General features: G+C 41.7%; 1 long non-coding RNA gene across 1 annotated transcript in view; it reads right to left on the bottom strand.

Moving 5' to 3' along the window:
* Positions 1-10,286, bottom strand: part of LOC138153427 (uncharacterized) — a 20,030-nt gene that overhangs the window by 3,146 nt on the left and 6,598 nt on the right. The window contains exon 3 of the long non-coding RNA XR_011166379.1: positions 7,777-7,879. This is a non-coding gene — a long non-coding RNA (uncharacterized lncRNA). The remainder of the gene's footprint in view (positions 1-7,776; positions 7,880-10,286) is intronic.

Here is a 10,286-nt window from a genome sequence, read left to right on the forward strand (position 1 = left end):
AAGGAAGGAAGGAAGGAAGGAAGGAAGGAAGGAAGGAAGAAAGGAAGGAAGGAAGGAAGGAAGGAAGGAAGGAAGGAAGGAAGGAAGGAAGGAAGGAAGGAAGGAAGGAAGGGAGGGAGGGAGGGAGAAAGACAGAATAACCCAAGAAATCATATAGTTTAACCCCCTCCATCCACACCCCAAATTTTAGAGGAAGAAATTGAGAATTTGTGATATAGAAATATAGTGATAGAGAATTGTGATAATAGAAAAAGAACTGGATTTAGGATCAGGAGATAAAGGTTTGAATTATAGCTTTGTTACCACTCCTATGGACTAGGACAAGTCACTTCCTGTCTCTAAGCCTCATTTTTCCCACCTATAAAATGAGAGTGTTGGGTTAGATTATCTCTAGGATCCCTTCCAGTGTGTAATTCTTTGATCCTTAGAGATTTGCTGAAAGATCCAAGAGCAGGTATGGGCAACCTGTGGCCTTGAGGTCACATGTGGCCCTCTAGGTTCTTGAATTTGGCCTTTTGCCTGAGTTCGAATTTTACAGAACAAATTTTGTTCTGTGAAATTTGGATTCAGTCAAAGGATTGCCCTCCCTCCCTCCCTCCCTTCCTTCCTTCCTTCCTTCCTTCTCTCCTCTCTCCCTCCTTTCTTCCCTTCCCCTCTCTTCCCCTCCTCCTCCCCCTCTTGTGCTCCCTCCCCCTGCATCTTGGGCTCTCCCTCCTCCATCTCTCTCTGTGTCTGTTTCTCCGTCTGTCACATCACATGCATACACACTCAACTCCCCACCTCTTTTCCCACTTCTCTCATTTTGAGAAAACAAACCAGTGAACCAGTGCACAGCAGCGTAAGCATGCGCCTCCTGGGGTAGGGGAAGGTTGGGAAGCCTGTGCCGTGGATAAATGGCTGCTCTGTGGTAGGAGCACACGGGAGTTACGCAGAGGAATTATTTGTCCATAGCTTCTAAGCACAAGTCAGAGACTAAAGTTTCTGAGAGCGGGCTTTCACAGACCAGGAAGCAAGAGGAACCAGCGCATTTGTAGAGTTCCTGCAGAAGCATATGATAGAAGCAGAGATGTTCCCATTGAGCCCAAGTTTAGGAATTTCCAAGTTAAAGCAGACCTGCACAACTTGTAGACTTCTTTAGGCTGCAGATACGTTAGACTACAGACAGACAGACTTAGATTACAGACAGACAGACAGACAAGGGGTGGTTGCCTTGGGTCACGTGACAAGCAGGAGAATGCACAGTGGCAGTCCTACATTTTTCGGTGGGCCTCCCTCAGGCTGCAAACCACTGTGGGCCTATGTTGTGCAGGCCTGCTTTAAAGGATCAGACCTAGAGAGAGAAGAGGATTTCCTGATACACGGTGTTCTTTGGAGAAAGAAAAGGATTGTTTACATAGTTCCTGAGGAGTGTTTTACTTAAGAGAGAAAAGCTAATAAGTTATTCAAACAATGAAGTCCAATGGGAAGGGGCTGATGTTTTGTTCAGAAACCTATAAAGTAAGTTTACCTTTTGGAGCATCGAAACCATAGGGTGATGCTATGAGTCCTGGGAGGGTTCTATGGTAAAGAGATCTCACTGGAATGGCAAAGGTTGCCCTGATAGCAATTCCAAGTTCCCTTCCCTTACTGGGGAGCTAAGCTGAGTGCTTTATATTTTTCTGTATCAGTTTACAGGCTCCTGTGAATACTTTAAGTTTTTTGCATTTCCTGTGGTGTGAACAAGGGTATCCTGTGCCAAACTTGCATGTACTACTTCAAATGTTATACAAGGATTGGGGGCCCATTTACCATTTAGACAAACTCTACCTGAGCTTAATTGTGGACATTTCATTGAGTTAACTCTAGGCAGGGGATATGAGCCAAAGAGAGATAATTATCTTCTTGAATAGGACCTCGGGTTCCATGTGAGTTCAGGGTTTAGGAGATGGAAGAAGTATCCTGGCCCATGGGTTACATAATAATGTTTTACTGATACCCACACCACATTACTTCTCAATGACTTCTTCTTCCATTAGAAACTTTTCTTGCAACAAAGAACAGCTAAACAACTAAAATAAACATGTCTAACGATGTACATACCTCATTCTTGCATTCAGAGTTCACTACCTCTCCACTGAGATGAGAGTCATACCCTACCAATAATTTCCCAAAGTCATGATTAGTTATGGCATTAATCAAGGCAAGATTCATGAGCAGCAGGCCCAAGAAAAGCAAAGAGGATGTCAGTGGTCCTGGAGGTTCAGAGGCCTGGACTGATTTTCCACACATTATTTTCCCATTGTTTATCTAGTCTTATGCCATATCTGGGCAGTATCATCCCTTTTGTTTTTCCTCTTGTGGATGTCTAAGATGACCCACAAGACAGAAAAAAATACAAGACTCCCACCTAGGCATGCACAATACAAAAGAAGATGTATGTACATAAAAGCTACAAATTAATTACTATTAGAAGAAATAAAGATCATTTTTATTAGGGATGATTGAGGGAGGAATTACTAGGAAGAGGTAAGACATTGAAGGCTGTAGAAATGGCACCACAAAGGTGTAGAAGAGGGTGAGCTCAGGAAATCACACCTCTAAGGCAATAGTGGTAAAAAAAAAACAAAACACAAACCAAACAACTAGGTGGTGCAGTGAATAGAGCATAGGCCCTGGAGTCAGGAGAACCTGAGTTAAAATCCAGCCTCAGACACTTAACACTTACTAGCTGTGTGACATTGGGCAAGTCACTTAACTCTGATTGCCCTCTCTTCCCACCTCCAAAAAGAAAAAAAAGAACAAACAAACAAAAAACCCTGGAGCAATATGTTGGGACATGATTGGATAGCATATTCCATCCCAGTCTAAGAAGTTTTGACAGAATTCCTTAAGCCATGACACTGAAAGTATTAGAACAGCAAAAATGACATCAGCAATCCACCAAAGTCTTCTGATGAATCAAAGTTATGTGGAAATGACCCCAGGATCTCACAGACTTTGTCAGTAAAGTACACACCCTGAAAGATTTTCAAGTACAGACTGACTAAAGGCCCAGTCTAAGCTTATCTGGGAGAGGCTTATCAAAAGAAATTTGGCCCCACTGGAGGAATTGTTTTAGTACTGCAAACCAGCGATTCCTATAGGAAGGGGCAGGGTTCATACTGATGAAATCATGAGTCTTTTGCCTTTTGATGATGCTATAAAATAATAGATTATGTTTGTATCTGCTGTTTTGTTCCTAAGACTAATTAAACAGAAAAGCTTTTTTGTGGGGGAGGAGGGGCAAGAGACCCTGGTGAGAAGAGTAACCACCAGTTAGACAATGTAAGAGAGAATAGAAATGACTGATGGAGAAAATCCCAGAGCAAACTGGGGAGACTAGAATGGAGTCCATAGATGGAACAGTGGAGACTGAGAAAAGAGAGGGATCACTTCTTTAAAAATCAGAGGGGAGGAAGAAAGGATAGGTGAAGAGAGTTTGGAATGTGGAGGAGGAAAACAGGAGGAACTCTCAGATGTTACAGAGGGCAAGTCAAATAATCTTCTGAGTAAGAAACCAGGAAATGAGTTCATCCAATTAGAGGTAGAGTCAGGAGATTGAGGAGAGAGCAGAAAGTTTGAACAACCACTGGGAGGAATGCAATAGGAAAAGAACAAAATAAAGGGGTTGTTGAGTAGCTCTTACCCTGAGAACTTGAGAGCCCAAGCAGCACAGGACTGTGGTGCCTTAGGATAGTCAGGAGAGGGTGCCATGAGCCCAGACGTTCAGAATTTGGAAAGCTTTTCTGTCCCAGAGCTGAGCCAGACTCTAAAGGCATCTTTTGCCTATGAATCTAAATTCTAAAAGTCAAAGCCACAATCAAGCACTCCCTTCATCCCAGCTATCCCTAATTATAAACAGAGGTTGACAAGGGGCTCTCAGTCCTGGGGAGGCTTTCAGTTTGCTTTTCATATGACTGACCCAAATGACAGTTAGGAGATGGGATTCAAAGAGTCAACACAAAAGTAGCTAACCAGTAGTTCATCAATCAATCAATTAGCAATTTTATTAAGTCCCTACTGTGTGCCAAGTATTGTGCTTGATACTAGGAATATAAGTACAAAAGAAAAAAACAATCCTTACTTATAAGGAATTTACATTCTAATGGAGGAGACAAGTACATATGCTGTTCCCATACATATAAAACAAATACAGCATAAATATAAAGTGAATTAATATACGTAATATATGCACACGTGTGTATATATTACATATATTCATTTATTTTATATTTATGCTACTTACGTTTCTCTGTGTATGTATATGTATGTGTATGTATATATATATATATATATATATATATGTATACATATATAATTTAAGTCGGCCGCTACCAGTTGGGGGATGCTTTAACAGACAGTGCTGCTTGGACTGTATCTTTAAGGAAGAGAAGTATTCTCTGTAAGGTGGAGGTAAGGAGAGAATGCATTCCAGACATTGGGCACAGCCTGAGCAAAGGCCTGCTAGAATTGACAAGACTTGGCAACTAATTAGGTACAGGGGTAGAGGTGGGGGTGAGAGAGTGAGGAGTCAAAGATGACACATAGATTTTGAGCTTGGGGATACCCTTGACAATCATAAGGAAGATGCTCTCCCAGTGACTCCTCAGACTTGGCACTGCCCCCTAGAGCAAGCAGTTCAGGAGACTGAAAAGGCTGTTGGGTTTGGAGTCAAAAGACCCTAGTTAAAATGTCTGCTCTGCTACTTGCTACCAGTGTGACCTTAGACAAGTCACTTCACTTCTTTGGACCTCAGGTTCTTCAATTATAAAATGAAAGGGTTGGACTAAATGACCTCTGAAATCCTTCCTAGCTCTAAATCTTTGATCCTAGCCTATGATTTCTCTTCATATCTCTTAGGTATTCATTCAGCATTATGACCATATAGATTCTGGCCTCCAAATTCCTAGACTTAGTATGCCCTGCCACATGTTCCTTTGGGTTCTCATCCAGTTTCTTCCTAAATTTATTTTTTCAGTACCATCATCTACTTGCAAATAGTTCTGAGTTGGCAGAATGTATTTATATATGCTATCAAGGTTCATTTGTTATAAAATCAGAAAAGGAAATGAACCAAGTATGTGGTGAAAATGAGGACTAATTAAGGGAAAGTCCAAGCATTCCACGGACACCTACAAAATGTAAAAGTATGTATAGGAAAGGCCCCCATGAACTGGGTATATCTTTGGTGAGGAATATATAGCTCATAATCCATAGAATGATAAGACACAGATGGGTTGCAGTCTTTTCCAGAGGGGGAAATATCCTTATCAAGGAGATCACAGATCCAGTGGAGCATCGAAATGTATCATGTATTATGTTTTACATGTATCATGTAATATATTCCCTGTTGTGGTCTGAACACGGTGATATAGCCATATCCTTTATTCAATAGGGAGGTCTCCCCCACCAAACATCCAGCAACTCTACCTTAGATCACTAATTGCTCTCTAGAAAAGAACTCCTCTTTTCTATCAAAGTACTATTGTTATAAATGTTTTCTTAATTAAATCATCTCCCCCATCCTTGCCAGACTCCCCCACCAATCTTCCTATGATGAAGACAACCCTCATCGATACTGTTGCTAAGTTCTTAAAGATTAGCTTTAGGAAGATGAGCTACCCCATAAAGTGGGTGGAAAAAAGATAGCAGACAGCAATGCTGCCATGGTTGGAGGGGCTAATGAAACTGTCCATGTGACCTTGGGCAAGTCACTTAACCCCAATTGCCCTCCAAAAAAGAAAACCCCCCAAAACAAAAGAACATTTGAGGGGTGGCTAGGTGGCGCAGTAAGTAAAGTTCAGGCCCAGAGTCAGGAGGACCTGAGTTCGGTTCCGGCTTCAGACACTTAACACCCACACACACACACACACACACACACAAAAACTATCCGTGTAACCTTGGGCAAGTTACTTAACCCCAATTGCCCTCCAAAAGGCAAAAAAAAAAAAAAAAGAAACTGTCCTAAGACACTAGGGCTTTTGCTGCACCCCAAACTCTGTGACCACCCCCTTGCAATTTCCTTTTTTTTTTTTTTTTTGCTTTTTGGAGGGTGCAAGGTAGGGCAATTGGGATTAAGTGTCTTGCCCAAGGTCACACAGCTAGTTTTTGTGTGTGTGTTAAGTGTCGGAGGCTGGATTTGAACTCAGGTCCTCCTGACTCCAGGGCTGGTGCTCTATTCACTGCACCACCTAGCTGCCCCACCCCCTTTGCAATTTCTACAGCTCCTGGCCCAGCCTATGAATAATCTCGAATAGAGGTTATCCTCTAGGTTTTTGGGATGGAGGCAGAGTCCACAGTCCTGGAGTTATTGCCAGGGTCCCACTCCTGATGGCTCTCAAGGTCCTATAACCACAAGGACATGGAAAAGAATAGGAAAGAGTTCAGATGACATTGTCAAGGTGGTGTGAGCCAGGAGTGACTCAGTGGTTCAGACTAGTCAGACAGTTAGATAATAAGAATTTATTAAATGCCTATTCTGTGCCAGGCACTGTTCTAAGTGCTGAGGATATGAATCAAAATAAAAAGCCTCTTCTCTCAATGAACTCACAGTTTAATATTTAAAATATGCAAACAGCTATGTACAAATATAAGATAAATAGGAACTATCTAGCACTAGAATTAAAGGGAATTGGGAAAGCCTTTCCATGGGAGGTAGGATTTTAGCTGAGCCTTGAAGGAAGGAGGTAGAGATGAGAAGGGAGAATATTCCAAGTACAAGGGATAGTCAGTGAAAATGCCTAGAGACTGGTAATGAAGCATCTTGTTCAAGAAACAGCAAGGAGATTAGTGTCACTGAATCACAGCATACATTGGTGGGGTGCAATGTGTAGGAAGACAGGAAAGGAGTGGAACAGGTTATGATAGACTTTGAAAGAGGAGCTTATATTTGGTCCTTTAGGTGATAGAATTTATTGAGAAGGTGGGGAGGTGACATAGTCAGAAGATCACTTTGACAGCTGAGGAGGATGGTTTGTATTGGAGTGGAGAGAGCCAGAGCAATAGAAAATAAGTTATTTCAATAGAGAAGGCATGAAGTGAAGAAGGCCTGCACCAGGGTGGTGGCAGTGTCAGAGAAGAGAAGGGAGGATATTTGAGTTGTTGCAAAAGTAAAATGGATAGGTCTTGGTAACAGATTGGATATGGTGGAGTAGGAGATAGAGAGGGGTCCAACATGACCCCTAGGCTGCAAGCCTTGACAACAATAGGAACGTTAGGAAGAGGGGAGGATTTGAGAGCAAGGATAGTAAGTTCAGTTCTGAATGCATTATAGACATTAAGATGTCTGTGGGACATCCAGTTCAAGACACTGGAGTTGTGAGTTGTGAGATTCAAAGTCAGGAGGGAGTTCAGGGCTGGATAAGTAGATTTGAAAAGCATCAGCATAGAAATGATATTGAAATGAAATGATACATTTGTAGACTATCTGATACATAAAATTAAAAGAAGTACATATAAAAGATACTCAACAAAGATACACTACTGGTTTAGGCAGACACAGCCCCCTCGTGTTCCTATGGAATTTCATGTTAACTTTCCTAGCAGTCGGGCATGTCAAGTTTGAAGGGTTCCTTGGGTTGACCTTTTTATTCCCTGAGTGACCAGAAAGCTGTGATAATGGTTTGAACCTAAGCCTCCTGGACCAATCAAGTGTCAGGGAAACCTTCCTTTCCTTTTAGGGAAAAACTAGCCTGACATAAATGGCCTGAACCCTGGTAGATATTGTTCTTTCCACACAATAATTCTGCCATCGCTGACCTTGTGACGGAATCGTCATCATCCATCCCTTTGGTGTTTTCTTTAACCAAGATCTCAGGAAGCTTAGCACACAGCACAGGGCATCAGATATTCCCAGGGAGACCTATGACAGAGAAACATAAACAGAGACACACAAGGAAAACCACCAAAGCAGGGGCTCTTCAAAGTCACATAGCTCTGTCCTGAAAAAGGCCTCATCAGTGTCTTTTGACTTCTCTCTTGTCAACACATTTATTTCTTTGGTCATGATATAAAATCCAATCTAGGAGCAAAATCCCAGAAGCCTAGGCAAACTGCCTACAGGTAGTCTGGGACAGTAGGAAAGAGACGTGTCTTGACTACTATGAAGTGACCTAAGTTTGGAGGCTACCAAAAAGACAGAGACTCTTTGGGTGAAGGCAAGACACAAGCCACATAAAGTTGCTATTATTGCTATATTGCTAAGTTTACACTCTGTCCATCTCTCCTCCATTGGCACATAAGTTATGCACACATTCACACACTGTGCTTCAATAGAAAGTAAAGAAAGCTGCCTTGCTGTCTCTACAGCTTCACCACTCTGTCTCTCTGATTACAGAAACTAAGCCCGATATTCTTTCCACTATACTAATAATAATTGCTAACATTGATAGAGTACTTAAGGATTGCAAAGTGCTTTACAAATATCTTATTTTATCCTCACAACAACCCTAGGAGATCTCTATATTATCATCCCTATTATATAGGTTAGGAAGCTGAAGTAGGCAAAGGCTAAATGATTTGCCCAGGGCCACCCAGCTAGTAAGTGTCTGAATCTGGATTTGAACTCGTGTCTTCCTGGCTCCAGGACCTGCATCCTATCCACTGCACCACCTAGCTATCTCACCTAGCACCTACAAGTGAAGACTGTACAACCACTTCTTGGGGAGAAACTGGAAAGAGGATTCCTATTTATCTGTAGGGTGGGAGGAGGTGCCTATAAGCTCCCTTCCACTTCGGACTTTCTGTGATTTCATAATCTCTGTTAATATCTAAATCTCTTTTGAAATGACACTTTGCCTTCTAGAGAAGCATAGTGTGTGCATATGTGTATAACCTATGTGTCAACTGAGGAGAGATGGACAGAATTTAAACTTAGCAATACAGCAATAATAGCATCTTTATGTGGCTTGTGCCTTGCCTTCACTCAAAGAGTCTCTGTCTATCCTTTTGGTAACCTCTAAATTTAGGTCAATTCAGAGTAGTCAAACTAGGGACACAGTTCAGAGGGCATAAACAGCATAGTAGAAGGTTGTAGAGGGAGGGTGGCTAACTCACCTGCTAGAAACCAGTGTAACCACAAAGTATGTTTGAACATCAACATATTTAATACAAAAATAGATATAAGAGAGATCGTTGTTCACCATCAACCTTTAGGGGAAGACTCATGTCTGGGTACACAAGGACTCTTTTTGGACTAAAGATTCCAGAAAGCTTTAGGATAAAGAGGATGTTCTTTGGGAAAAGCTCCTGCCTGTGACTTCCCAGAAGGTCTGTGCATGTGGTATGCATGTAGAGACATCTCTGGTAACATTAAAGATGAAAGAAGAAGCAGAAAAGAGAGGTATTGTTGAGAATGTGGAAGAGGGGGAGAAATGGACATTGAAAGATTTCTCCCCCTTCTTCTATCAGTTTGTAGATGAAGTGTTTACCTATAGCAACCAATGTAGTTAAAACCCATTATTTCTGATAAAAAAATAGTATGAGGGGTAAACAGAACAGCACCATCACCTGTGAAACTTAGTCAAGGTTTCTGCCAGTATATATTGGCCTCAGGACCCTAGGAATTGTAGCAACAGATTCTAATAATAGCTGACCTTTATGAAAGGCTTTAAGGTTTGCAAAGCACTTTACATGTTATTTCATCTGATTCTCACAACAACCTTGTGAAGTAGGTACTATTATTTCAATTTTACAGATGAGAAAACTGAGGCTGAGAGAGGTCAAGTAACTTGTCCAGAGTCACAGCTAGGTTTTGAACTCTGGTCTTCCCCAAACCCACCACTCTTCACTGCATAGACTAGTAGTATCTCTCTACTTCCCTCTGTAAGTCACTGAGCTATTCCCTCCCTCTTAATATGGAAAGATGGAAATGTCAATGAAAGAGAAGTCCTATGTGTTGAAGCCCCTATGGACATGTGGAGAGATTGGACTCTAGCCTGGAATGGGGAGTAGGGATTGGGGCAGAAGTGATGACCCTGTTTTGTGCTATTTGATGCTTCTTAATAATATGGTATTTTCTATTTTAAATAAATTGATATTTTTGTACTAGATGTGAAGTCAAATGATTCACAGAATCAAACAATTTGAGATTCGGAAGGTACCTCAGCAGCCATATTTCTCAACAAACCCACACAAAAAAAAACCCAACCCTATTATACCAACAAGTGGTCTTCCAGCCCCTTTGTAGACTTCTCAAGAGGAGGAAACCACCCCCCATGCCACCACACACACACACACACACACACACACACACACACACACACACACAC

The sequence above is a fragment of the Petaurus breviceps genome, unplaced genomic scaffold (genome assembly GCF_028583685.1).
Source record: "Petaurus breviceps papuanus isolate PSGF00001 unplaced genomic scaffold, PetGlider_PUasm1.0 90994, whole genome shotgun sequence".
Classification (NCBI taxonomy): Eukaryota; Metazoa; Chordata; class Mammalia; order Diprotodontia; family Petauridae; genus Petaurus; species Petaurus breviceps.